Source organism: Myotis nattereri (assembly GCF_964212035.1).
Source record: "Myotis nattereri genome assembly, chromosome: 18".
NCBI classification, from domain to species: Eukaryota; Metazoa; Chordata; class Mammalia; order Chiroptera; family Vespertilionidae; genus Myotis; species Myotis nattereri.
Genome location: NC_138093.1, coordinates 15,948,101 through 15,961,666, shown reverse-complemented (window position 1 = coordinate 15,961,666; position 13,566 = coordinate 15,948,101).

The following is a 13,566-nucleotide window of genomic DNA, read 5'->3' as shown; positions in this document are numbered from 1 at the left end:
TTAGCGGCGTAATCTCTAAGACCCTGGTAAATTGGAAAATGATCCATTATATTCCACAAACCTTTGGCGGCTTCAGCTTCTGGGGAAGGAGGGGCAGGGCTGGGGTGGGGGGGCACCTTGTTAGAAAGGATCCCCTCTGGGAGCAGGCAAATCCCCGCAGCACAGAGAATTTGGGAAGTTCGTTAGCTGAGTGATGCAAGCCTCTCTCTTCTGGAGAGAACACAGGAATCGGAATTCTCCTGTGCCCTCTCAGAGCCTCTTTTTTCTCCTCCCGCTCCCTGAGCTGGGTGTGCTGGAGTGCCCTCACCACCACCCCTTGCCCCATCCCTTCCCATCCCCAGGGCGGTCAGGGACTCTTCTTTGAGAGCGAACTGTATTGGGCCACCTGCCTTGGAAGGTCAGAAAATTCTTCTTAGACTCCCAATTATATTCCTGCACTGTAATCTCAGTCCACTTCCCACTCCGACCCTGCAGCTCAGGTGGGCCCCTCCACGCTCCACATGCTGAAAGCCCGGCAAAGAAAGAGCCAGGAGGAGGAGGACTAGGTGAACTGCAACTGGGGGCAGGGATTAGGGAAGAGGAAGAACTGTGAAAGGGGCGGTAAGGTGATAATGAACCACTTTGCCCAACCCTCCAGCCTCTTCACTCACCTCCATCCCCCAGAGCCCAAGTGCCTCTAGGCCGAGGGTCCCCTCCATCTGGAGAACCTGGGCTGCCGAGTTGGGGGCATATGGGAGACCCATGCAGCAGGAGGTGTGGTGCAGTAGGAGGCACTGATGTTGTTGGATCATATAAGGTATTTACAATATGTGTGATATTTTGCAGCCACAGATCACTTTGTAGTTGATGAAGAAACTTTGATGTGCAGAATATCATTCAGATCTTGTAACATTTGAAAAATTGGAGAGCAGGTTTAGAGAGGATAAGGGACTTGCCTAAAGTCACCTAGTTTAGTGACAGAGCTAGGAATGAAATTTAATATCATTATACTATGAGATCTATTCATGTTGATAAATATAAGTCTAGCCCTGGCTGATGTGGCTGAGTTGGTTGGGGATTCCAGGTCTGGGCACATGCCCGGGTCCTGGGCTATACACTGGGCAGGGGCCATGCAGGAGGCAAATGATCCATTTTTCACTCATATTGATGTTTCTCTCTCCCCCTTTCCATCTCCCTCTTTCTCTCCCCCTCTCTCTCCCTCTCCTTCCCTCTCTAAAAATCAGTTTAAAAGTCTTTTCAAAATATATATGTCTAATTTTTTTTAACTACTGCACATTTTATTTATTCATGTCAGCATTTAAGTTGTTTCCAAGACTTTATTCTTACAGCCATTCTTGAACAAGTACTGTCTGATTGGAATTGTATCAAATGTATAGAATTAACTTGGAGGATTAAAAAATAAACACAAACTGTCTTAACATGTATTTTCCCATACATAGTTATCACCATTCTCGGAAAATAAATATATAAATGAAGAAAGTGGGAGGGCGTGAACACGTAGAAAGGTGGCACAAATTACTCAGTTTCAAGTAGAAATTCCAACACTTTTGAGGGCATTAACTTTATGTGTAAGACATGTAGCAGGTGACTGGTGGAGACTCCATGAGGAATGTGACCTGGGTAGTATTTTATTTCAGGCTATTTCAGTGAACTGAGGGATATTTTATTTTATTTTAGTATAATTTTTTAAATATATTTTATTGATTTTTTACAGAGAGGAAGGGAGAGAGATAGTTAGAAACATCGATCAGCTGCCTCCTGCACATCTCCCACTGGGGATGTGCCCCCAACCCAGGTACATGCCCTTGACCGGAATCGAACCCGGGACCCTTCAGTCCGCAGGCCGACGCTCTATCCACCGAGCCAAACCGGTTTCGGCAATTTTAGTATAATTTTAAAAGAGAGGGACACTTCGTTATATATTTGTTTATTGGAGGTAATTTGAGGCTGACACAGATTTGTAGACCAGAAAACAGGAAGGCACAGTGGAGAGGCAGCAAGCTACAGTCATTCCCCATTTCTCAATGTCCCCCCACTTTTGACCCCCCCATGAAAATCAAGAAGTCCACATGACAGTTCTAAATCAGAAAAAAAAAATAAAAGCTACGTGACCTTGGCCCTCTTTTCTTCTCTCCCATCCCCCTGCTCCTCGGCTTGCAGGCTGCCCTCTTACCCCAGCGCCTCTGGGTCACGATTGCTCGGCCCCGGGGCTGGGGTCGCGAGCAGCGGCGGGCGGGCGGCCGCGGAGCCGCGGTCCCCGCGCTCGGGACCGGCCGGGCTTCGCGAGGCCAAGACCGCGAACCCGCGGGGAGCTGAGCCCGCGAGGCGGCGGGGCCAGGGTCGCGCTGGGTTTTGTTTCACCGGGAGCGGCCCGGCGGCGGCGATGGGCGGCGGGGGCCTCCGGGTCTGCGCTGCTGGCGGCGGGAGTGCGACCCGGACCCTCCCGCGGGGCTTTCGCGGGAGCCGGGTCGGCGCCGGGCTCGGCCGCCGGCTCCCGCTCCCGCATCCGCGGCTCCCGCCCTCGCCTCCCGGTGAGGTCCCTGCCCTCGGGCGCCTCGGAGCCTTTTCTTTTGTACTTTGTTTCCTCGCCTTTCAGAGAATTAGTTTAACATTCTAAACGTCGTTGGTATGTTTCTTTTTATTTCATTTCGCGTCCTTTTATCTCCTGTGTTAACATTTATTTCTTTTTAAATGGATTTTTTTCTTTTTCTGTTTCCGATTCTCTCTTTTCCGCCCTCTGGTACCTCATTTCCCTCCTGGGCGCCCGCGGGGTCCGGCCGGGAGGGGAGCGAGAGGCCCCCACCCCGCGGCCGCCCGCGCCCCTCCGGGCGGCGCCGAGCCGGGCTTGGTGGGAAGCGGGAGCGCCGCCGCCGCCGGAGCTGCGGGACCCGACAGGTGGACTCCGGCGGGGCTGCGGGCAGTTTCAGCCTGGCTTTGGCCCCCAGGGCCAGACAGGGGCACAGTTCTACACACGTGGACGCCTCAGGGGCCGCAGACCATGGTCCTCGAACCCCGAGCCCCGCAGCCAAGTCAAGGGTGTGCACCCACAGCACGCAGGAGGAACGCTGAGATCCACAAACGTCACTCATGCAGGCCCCAACCACACGCACAACACAACACCGCGTGCACATACGGACTATGGACATATATGTGACTCTAGTACATACACCCCAACACCACACACATGATTGCACGCTGCAAGCAGACATGACCCTGCTTGCACACACCAGCAGCTCAGGGGGGTTTCTGGCCAGGTTAGGACTGGCGATGGGCAGTGATGACCTTCCAACAAGCACTGAGCCCGGCCATGGGAAGAGAACCCGCCTGCTTTCACCAGCAGCCGCCATACGCACAGCCACCCAGAGCTCAGCACCTTCTGGACAAGGTTGCAGGGGCTTCGAAGACGGGGAATGCTGGCTACTTGTTTAGCTAAGGGACCCAGCTCAAATCCAAGAGCCCGAGTCCCAGAAATGAGCATCAGACCTAGAGAAGCAAAGGGAACCATCACTGCACCAAGAAAACAGCGCGGCGCTAACAGCATCAAGCAGGCACGGCTGTGTGTGCCAGTCTGCATTCCGTGCTGCGTGTATCACACACAATTCTGGCGCTCGGCCAGGTGCGCACACAGAGGCGGTTATTTCTGTGGGAACGAGCAAAGGAGGAGATGTATATGGTTCCAGGGATAAAAGTAACACGCGCATACAAATAAAGGTAACAGTCCAAACCCAGGGAGATGGAAAGTAGAAAATCTCTCTCCAGCTCAGGGTATTGTCATCAGGCTGGTGCCGCTGGCTCGGGCTCTGCGAGGAGGTCTGATCTCCCTTCCAGGGCAGACATGATTGTTTGGCGTCGTGGTTGCTCTGTGGGGGAAAGGCTGGCTTGTCAGAGAACCATACGTATCTGATATATTATCAATCCACCAGAAGGGTGATTTTGTCAACTTTAGGGGGAGGGGGACTTTGGGGTAAAAGACTGTCTAGACCGCACCCCTGAAGTCCTGGGTCTGGAAGGTGCCATTGGCAGTAGCAGAGCAAGTGGTGGCCAGATAAGCCCGCCTGATGGTGGTGCCTGACTGCACAGAGACCATGCTCGGACCTGCTTCACACAGACAGCTCCTGACAACCCCTGGGCAAGAGGCAGGAAATGTGTGGTCCCAGATGTCCTGTTGGATTGCCAGAGTGATTAATTTTGGAGGAGAGAAGAGATATTTCTGAACGCACACACGGCTCTATAGGCTTGGAATCAGTTATTGTACAGGAGAGCCACAGAAGTAGGAAAGTAGATAGCTCAAAAGAGGAATGCTGGTGAGTCCCCATCGTAGACTGCCAGGCTGAGTGGAGAAGGGACTGGGAGGGGGTCGATCCATTGTCCAAATGACTCCAGCTGAATGCAGAGTGGTGTGCCCGCTGAAGCTGCGAGTCTACCTGCCAAAATCCTGGGCTGAGTCTGGCTGAGGCTGGGGGAGAAACAGGCAGAAGTGAGGGCCACATCCAGGTTTTTAACGTGGCACAGAGAATGGCAAGCGTGGTCCCTGGGGCGGGCTGGCTGTCAGTCTGTCTACCTTGTGCTTGACGGGGGTTCTGGTGCCTGTCAGCCCCTTTCTCTCTCACTCTTGTGGGTCTCCGTTGCTGTGTGTAGGTTTCTCGCTCTGCCCAGGTTGTCTCTTTCACTGCCTCTCAGCCCTTTGACTCTTCTGACTTCCACAGCCACAGAGAAAGCCAGCCAGACCCAGGAGCTGATACAAATACAGATGCGTATCGTAGATGCGTGGTCACTGGTGATAAAGCCCATCTATCTTACTGGTCTATATATATTTATGTGAGCACATTTTCATTTCTCTGTAAAAATCTAAGGACAGCCTTGAAATGTCGTTTTTGGCTGCTGTCTTTTTGGGTGTCTGTGTCCAGTGCTCTCAGAGACCCTTCCCTTCCTCCTGACACCACACAAGAGCAGGCGTTTTGGCCCTTGGACCCTGCCACAGAATTAGCAATCCTCCCTCCCCCCATATTGCCTTCTTTGAAGTTTGCCTCAGGTGGTTTGCCAAAGGTTTTTTGGGGGGGGAACAGAGAAGGCTGGATGGCCACATTGCAAGCAGTACCCGGAGAAAGAGATATTTGAAGCAACGGAGATACAATATCTTGCTCTAGGGCAGCGGTTCTCAACCTGGGGGTCGCGACCCCTTTGGCGGTCGAACGACCCTTTCACGGGGGTCGCCTAAGACCATCCTGCATATCAGATATTGACATTACGATTCATAACAGTAGCAACATGACAGTTATGAAGTAGCAACGAAAATAATTTTATGGTTGGGTCACAACATGAGGAACGGTATTTAAAGGGCCAGAAGGTTGAGAACCACTGCTAGGGGCTTTGGTGCCAGGCACAGAGATGCTTCCTAATCCACCTGGGGTTGGAGGCCTCCTCTGAGTGGTGGAGGGAAGGATATGGATGAGGCTCTGAAATCCCAGGAGCTGGTTCGTGGCCACCGAGAGCCACCAGAATGCCATTCAGCCAGGCAAGGGGAAGAGGTACCCAGCTCAGCAGGGCAAGTCCTGGGAACAATGCGAAGGGAAAGCAGTAACAACTCTCAGGGCCCTGCTTCCCAGCCGTGCAGGACATGGATCTGGAGAGCCCAGGACTGGACAGACAACAGACAAGCCCGAGGGAGAGGACGGCTCCTGCTCAGTCCTGGGGGAGGAAGGAGGGCAGGGTCAGACTTTGTGCAGTTTGTGCTCGCCACGTGGTGCTTGGAATGAAGAATGAACCAAAAGCCTGCGCTTGAGTTCCTTGACCTCTTATTAGGTGGTGGGAAGAGTGCAAAGGAGGTGCTAATGTGGGATGGGCTGGGGTCAGCAGAGGACCGAAAGGTCTGGGCCCCCAGGCTGCCCCAAACCCAGTGATCCTGGACCACTCGCCGCTCCACTTCCAGATAAACAGACCCCTGTTTCCTCCAACCTCCATCCTTTGTGCCCCCCCCCACCCCCCGTGAGTTTGTGAGTCTGTCTCTGGCTCCTCCACTCCCTTGAAGTGGGGGGTCAGCCTCTCCCCATCTCTGGGACTGCTTTACAGCTTTTCTGGCTTCATCTGTCTCTGTTCTCAGGTCTCCATCTCTCTATCACCCCCCACCCCTTTGTTAATTCAGAGGATTCTTACTGAGCCCCTCCCCACTCTTCCCAGAATAACATTGAGTGAAATGAGAGATAACCCGCTGGGAGGTTTTTCCCTGTCCTCCTCCCTTCAGGCCCCTCTTCCAGGGCTACAACCCCCTCTTACAATGTCAGATAATTGCTGGTGTGCAGCTCGCAGGAGCCAGAGCTGATACCAGGGAAGGAGGGGGGAGAGAAATAAATAATAATCTGCTTCCATTCAGCGGATATAGGTTACCTGATTTGCATATATGCTAATAGTGCTATAATTACCCTGCTGTTCTGGCCTATGATCAAGTTCTATAAATACATAGAATAGCAGAGCTAGGCCTAACAACACCACCCCCAAATTGTAAAGTGTGTGTAAGTGTACATGTGCACTTCTGTGTACTCTAAACGCAGGCCCCTCTCTCTGTTAGAATACACCCCCTTAGAGATCCTAGCTCTTCTGGCTGTCAGAGAGCCCTTCTGTGTGTTGAGGCAACCCCAAGGAAGGAGGAAAGAGATGCCTGAATGAGAAAATATGCTAGATTATATTTAATTCTTAGTATGAATATCCTTATGAATAAGTTATTAGTATTTTTGGGAAAATCAAAGACTTCCCCAAATTATCAAATTAGTTATTTTTTTACCTGAATGCCAGACCCCCCCCCACAGGCCCACACTTTAGGGGTGCAGGTTGGGAGATAAGAAGAGGGCACCTCCATCTCCTAGGCCTGTTGAGATGTTTAAGAATGCGCTGTCTATGGGGAGAAAAAGCGGACTCCCTTTCCCCAAATCACCCCCATGCCTTAGTCTCCTAGCCCTCTCCCCACGCTCAGGGACCAGGGGAGATGCTGGTGGAGTTGTGCAGATTTTTGGATGATGGTGCAGAAGTGGGTAGGAAGCTTGGAGGAACATAAAAGACGCAATCCACAGCTGTCTGCTTTTAATTATAATTATCCCCTTTTGCTTCCTTTCTGGCTAATGAAGGGGGATTTAATTTTTTTTCTCCCTTTTCTCCCCCCTCCCTCGTTGCCCTAGAATTGAGAAGTGGAGTGAGATGAGGGTCCTCCTCCCCTATCCCCTGGTTACTGGGAGAAAGGCAGACTCCAGAGGGTGGTGACAGTGTGAAGAGATTTATAGGAACAAAAGGACAGGTTTGAGTTGCTGGACACGTCCCAGAGTTGGAGAGACACCCCCCCCCCCATTCCACTGGCACCCCCTCCCATCAGCCCCACAGCTCCCTAGACAAGGAACTCAATGTCTTCCAGCCGGTGAGAAAGGAGCTGAAGGGAGTCCTGGTCTAGAGGGAAGGGGGAGGGAAGGGGTGGGGAGCTGGGGGGGGGGGGTGCAAAATTAGTCTCAAAGGATCTTTATTTCTGAGCTAGTGAAGCAGATGTAATCAAGGGGAGAGCAAAATAATCATCATGGGAGGAATGAGGGGAGGGGGAAGCTGAGGCTGGAATTGGGGGACTGGGCCAGGATGGGGGGCAGGGAGCCTTGGGTGAGGGCAGTCTGTTGCCTTCTCTCACCTCCCCAAAGTCTTCCTACTTGGAGGTGGGGAAAGCAGGATCAGGTCTACAGACTCTGACCTTAGCCCTCAGAATCCCTCTCTCAGAGCTTAGTGATGGCCAGGCCAGAAGGTGGCTGGGAAGGCACGAGGAGCAGAAGAGCCCCCGCCCTAGTTGAGGGAGGTGGTGTGGAGAGGGAGACTGAAAGCAGTGGGGGAGGGTGAGAGAGGGGAGCCCGCAGAGACTCAAGTGGCCTCCAGGTCTGTGGGACAAAAGTTGGAAGGAGATTTGTGTATGGGAGAGGCGGGGAGGGGGCCTTGGGGAAGGGACGGGTTTTGACAATGAACTTGAGACAAACTTCATTAGCATGCAGGCCTGCTGTCTGTCACCTCCAGCCCAGACTGAGTTCTCATGCAGGCCAGGAAGAGTGGGAGGGGAAAAAGGGAGGGCTGAGGGTGGGGATGAGAGAGAGAAAAAAAGACCAGACCATTGTACCATTCTGGGCCCCAGCTTCCACCAAATATCAGTCTGGCCCTGGAAACCAACCCCAAGTTGCTCTCCCTCCTCTAAGAACAAGATAATTTATCTCCTACTTTGAATCTGCGGTCCCACCCCTCCTCTTGTCTAGACTCTCAAGCGGTGGCCTTCATGGCCCCCTACCTTGTTCCCGCACTCCAGCTCTCAGCCTTCATCTTCCATTGTCACTTTCTCCTTCACAACCAAGAACTGGATTTGTGACGAGTTGAGCTGACAGGGACAGGGAGTGGGGGAGGCTGGGGAAGGAGGGACTGGGACACCCTGAACCTCCAAGCGGCAAGTTTTGCCCTCCATCACTCCTTAGCACTATCAGCTCCACTCCCCAGGGAGCCGCACACACAGCAGGTAATCATGCCCTCAAGTTCCAAGTGAATTAGAACTGGAAGGAGCCTGAGGACGGGGGCATTTCTGTTGCACCCTCCTCTCGCTTCCTCGGGGGATGAGGGTGGCCTGGAGGAACAATAGCTTCCCTCGGCCCCTCATCCTGTCTCATGTTAGAAAAGGCAGAGGGATGAGGTGGACACCGTGGAGATGACAAAGACCCCTTCCCACACAGGCGTGAGAAGGAAGAAGGAGGGGGCTCATCGGAGTGTGTTGTTATGTTGGTGGAGGTGGTGTCTCCAGACAGGGGCTGCACCCCCTTTTTGCTGCCTTTCCAGGGAGATCAACCAGAGAAAGAAAGAGGCAAATGGAAATTCCTGAATGGAGAGACAGATGCTACGTCATCAGAGCTGCATCCTCCCGTCCGCAGGAGGCTAGGAGCCCGGGGGAGACGCAGTCCAGCAGCGGGGTCCACCGATCAGTCTCTTCTTACAGGAGCCTGGTAAGTGACCGTTCAGGAGAGTCTTAACCCCCTCAGACACCTGGGCTGGGGGTGGAGTGGGGCGGGATCCCCTAAAATCACTTAGGGCCCCGTGCCCTTCCTATTTTGCCCTCTGACTAATGGAGGTGGGTACAATAATCACAGAAAGGAAAGGCTGAGGAAGGTTTAGGGGGTGAGCAAAAGGGACGAGGCAAGTGTGTGGGGAAGTAGTTGGCAGAGTGGGGTTTCACCTCCTGCTTCCTGGGCATCTACCAAGGCAGCAGCCCTGCCCAGCTACCCCAGAGCTCCTCTTGGTCCCCCTCCTTCACCTCGCCCTGGCCTACTGGGAGACAGCTCACTAAGTTTGTCAATAGGATTCAGGGGGCTTTAGGGTCATGGTCCTACTGATCCTATTAATCTGCCCCGCCCTTCTCTCTATAAAACCCGCCAACATCTTAATGCTCACACTGGAGGAGAGGCAGGAAGGCAGATGGAGGAGATGGAGGAAAGAGAAAATGCTTCTGTGTTTGGACTTCTGACCTTCCCTCGCTCTGGCTCATTCCTCTGCCCCAGCCTCAGGTTTTCCGGGAGGACTAAGTCTGAGGGTCTGGGGGGATGGGAAGAAAGGAGCCACATTTCCAAAAAAGTGGAGACCAGAATTAGAAAAAAAAATCCAAAAACATTTTATAGGAATGAGTTTCATTTCATCCCTTCCTTCTCTGCTTTCCCCAGGAGCTGGCTGGTGGGAAAGGAGCTGAGGGAAGCTTATAGGCAAGGGAGGTGTTGGGAGCAGATGCTTAGGTTCGAAGGGGGAGAACCCTCCTCTAGCCCTCATCACACCCATCTGATAGTGTTTGGTTTTTAATTTCTTGTTTTTCAAGAAAAGCCAGAGGATATAGAAAGAAGGCACCATTCTCGCCCCTAGACCCCACCCACACAGTGCTTTCTGGGAGACCGGCTGGGACCATTGTGGGGCAGTGGAGACTGGGGGCCCCAGACTACTTTTGGTAGCCCAGAGGCCAGATTTCTGGGCGAGGCTGAGGCTGCCAGACACTAAACATACACACACATGTTCCATGCTCCTGGCACCACCTTCCCCTGAGCATTGTGTGTGTGTGGGGGGGGGGGGGCAGGGCAGAGATCAGTGAGGAGAGGTACCATTGCTCCAGGCACCTTATGGCTCTTTCTTATTTGGGTGGAAGAAGGAGCTAGAGGCAAGTGTGCTTGTGCCTATTTTCTAGCAAGTCTGCAAGTTGGGGACCGGGGTTGCTCCCCTCTTTGGTATGAAGATAATTGATGAAATGGATGGGCTAGCAGAGCTGAGGCTGGGGGTCAAGTGGATGTTTGTGGATGTGAGAAATGGGGAGGGGGCATTCAAAGCTTGGGTTTGAGGCTTATCCCAGCTCCCCAGCCCTCCTTTTCTCTGATTTCCTCCACATGTAGTCAGGTTACCTTCTTAACTTTACAAAAAAGTAGTTGTGGAATTGAGTTTGAGGAAAAAGGATTCTCTCTCTCTCTCTCTCTCTCTCTCTCTCTCTCTCTCTCTCTCTCTCTCTCCTCTTAGAATTTTAGGATCTGGGTCACCCAACATTAAAAACAAAAACAAAAAAACCACCTGCTTTGTACTCACCCGTTTTGTATATGTGAAAAAGAGGAGAGAAGAGAGAAAGAAAATGGATAGACACAGGATATGTCTTTATGGATCCTTAGTGATATGCATGGAGAGATGACAGGTGAATAGGTAGGGACAGGGGAGAAAGCTAGAGACATAACACGATTGACAATATGATTGACAATATCTTAACTACACAGCACTTTACAAGGTACAATGCAATTAGATCTAGACAGACAAAAATACACCCTGGACCCCAGATCCTTCCTTCTATCCTGAGCATGACTTCTGTTGGCCACGGACAGCAGAAATCTCTGAAGAGGTAGTGTCCACTGGACAGAAGGTTATTCCTGTAGGTTTAAGTCAGAAGGGCCACCGCACCCCCACAGACTCCAAACCCCTGGACCCTAAGGTTTGGGATGGAGGTGGAGGGAGGGTGTGGGGATGAGGCTGGGTGGAATCCTCCATGCAAGGTGGAGCTGGAGCTGGAGAGGCCCTGGCCAGGAGTCTTGCCCTCCCCGCATGTCTAGGCTTTTCTCGCTTGGCTATCTCCCTGTGCAGCCTCAAGCTCTGGCAATTGAAGAGAGGAGCTTAGACCGTCTAGGCCCTAAAATTATAAGACTGGGGGGAAAGAGTTGGTGAGAGAAAGACAGGGAAACAGGGAGATGTTAGGGGAGAAGATTGGTGTCACTCAAAGGACTTTAACCTTTGCATTCTCTTCCCTGACAGGTGCTGGGCATCCAGGAAGCCTGTTTGTTTCTGGTGTCATCGTAGGTGGCCACCTTTGGCTTTTGGGGTATTTATTTTTTTATTTGTTTCTTTTTGATGGTGGTGTGGGTGTGGAAGAAAAGGAAAGCTGGCCCTGTGTCATCTGTTCTCTCTTGTCTCTACACCCTCTCTATCCCAGCCCCTGTCTCTTCCAGCTTTCAGCCCCTGATTTTGTTCTACTCCAATTGTAGTAAGACCTGTATAGTCACTGCTAATGGGAATGGAACAAGGTGGCTTAGGAGTGAAAGGCCACCCTGTGGCCAGGAGAGAGAGAGAGAGAGAGAGAGAGAGAGAGAGAGAGAGAGAGAAGCATTGGGGATCCGGGGAACTGTTTTGGCCTTCTCTCATAGGCTCTTGAGGGAGGAGATGAAGGCCAGTTGCCCATGAGGGAGAAGGGAGCAGAGATATCTATTCATGGCTGACAGAGGTGAGAAAGGAGAGGAGCATGGCTTGTGGTGAATAGGTACTAGGGAGCTTAAACCACTGTGAGTGGGGGGGTGTGCCAGTGTGTCAGCCTCGGGAAGTGGTACTGCCGGAAGTATCTGTGGAGATGTATGTGCCCCAACCCTCAACCTTGGCACATCAGGTTGACACTCGAACCAACTGAGCTACCTGTCCAGGACGATTAATTCTTTAATTATCTCCTATGTCTTACGCATGTACGCATGTGTTGGATACCATCTATTTGAATATCTATGAAATTGCCTCTGCCCTTGAGGGGCTGTCTCATTTGCTACCTGAAGTAGTTTCTTCTTTGAAACTGGAGCAACATGGTTTACTATACAAACCAATCCCAGGACCATGATGGTGGGCAGTTTTCCGTCCTTCCATGTCTTATCACTCCATCTCCATTGGAATAAAGACAGATGCCCTGCTTACCTTCATCCCTGAGCAGGAGTGGTGGGCCATTGTTTTCAGGTCCACCCAGACAAAACCAGTGACTTCATCAGAGAGGGCGGTCCCATGCAGATAAGATTGGGTGCCACAAAAGGTAGGAGAATTGGTTGGAAATTGGTGACAGAGAAGAAAGGGGACTCCTAACGAGCTTTGAAGGGATCTTGTGGGAGGGCAAATGGAGAAGTCTTTGTAGGGGAAGTTGGTGGTGTGTCTGGAGAAGTGTAGACTCTATTTAGAATTGCCAGAATGTCTAGGGATTACTGGGTATCCTAGAAAGGGTTGTGAGGTGATGTACTGAGAAATATTTGAGGTTTGTAAGCACAAAGAGGAATGGCAGAGGGGACTTGTAGTTCCTCTGGGGCCTGGTATGGGGGATGCACTTAGGGAATATATTTAGCAGCATCCTAGTGGGGTAGATGTACCTTCAGGGACCCCCGTGCTCCCACAATGTTCCATTCTGAGCTGTAGGGGCACCTGGGAGGGGCAGGAGGAAACAAACTAGGGAGTAGACAGTTTGGCTCTTTCCTTCCCTGCCTGCCTTTGGCCGGTGTGCTCCCAGTTCTGGGAGGGTGAAAGACTGACACTGTGGAAGCTTCTAAAAAGCCTTTCCCTTGAGAAAGGGCCCTGGGACACTGTGGAGACTGACAGGGAAAAGCTATGCCAAGCACAGTCCTGAGAATGCCCTAGACTAGGGGAACCAGGCAGCCTGCTTCAGCTCCACACTGTGCTCTGGTAGGGAAGCACTCAGTCCCTGGGCCTTATCCTCGTTTTCAGGGTCCTCCACCTCACAGTCAGGCAGCAGTTATTCAGACATGCTGCAGTCTTTGAGGGAAGCATCAAATGAAACCCACTGGCCATTGGCTTGCATCTAACCCAGGCAAATAGCATTCAGACTCGGCTTTGTGGCTTTGTCCCAGACTGCTCAGAGATGGGAGCAATCCGGCCAGGCCTGATGACCAAACCAGGGGTACTCTGGGGGTGCACCCTAGTTGGTGCAGTGTTCAAATATCCCTGGTGATAGGAACAGCCCATATTAAGCTGACAGTCTCCAGGTTTGCAAATCTAAATTGTAGGATTGATTTATTTTTTTTTAGAGAAGGGGCCAAGTACAGTCAGGAAGTTGTAAGTTATCTCAGGACCAAGGATTCAAACTGCTCCCTGGTGGGCACAGGGCTCAGCTAGGCTCTCCAGCCCAAAGAACCCAAATACCGCCTGCGGGCTGGCCTTGCGGGGCTCTGATTCTCTCAGCCAGATGGGGAGCCAGGTCGGGAACCTGAAACCTTGCTGGAGAGGGATCCTGTTCCCAGTTAC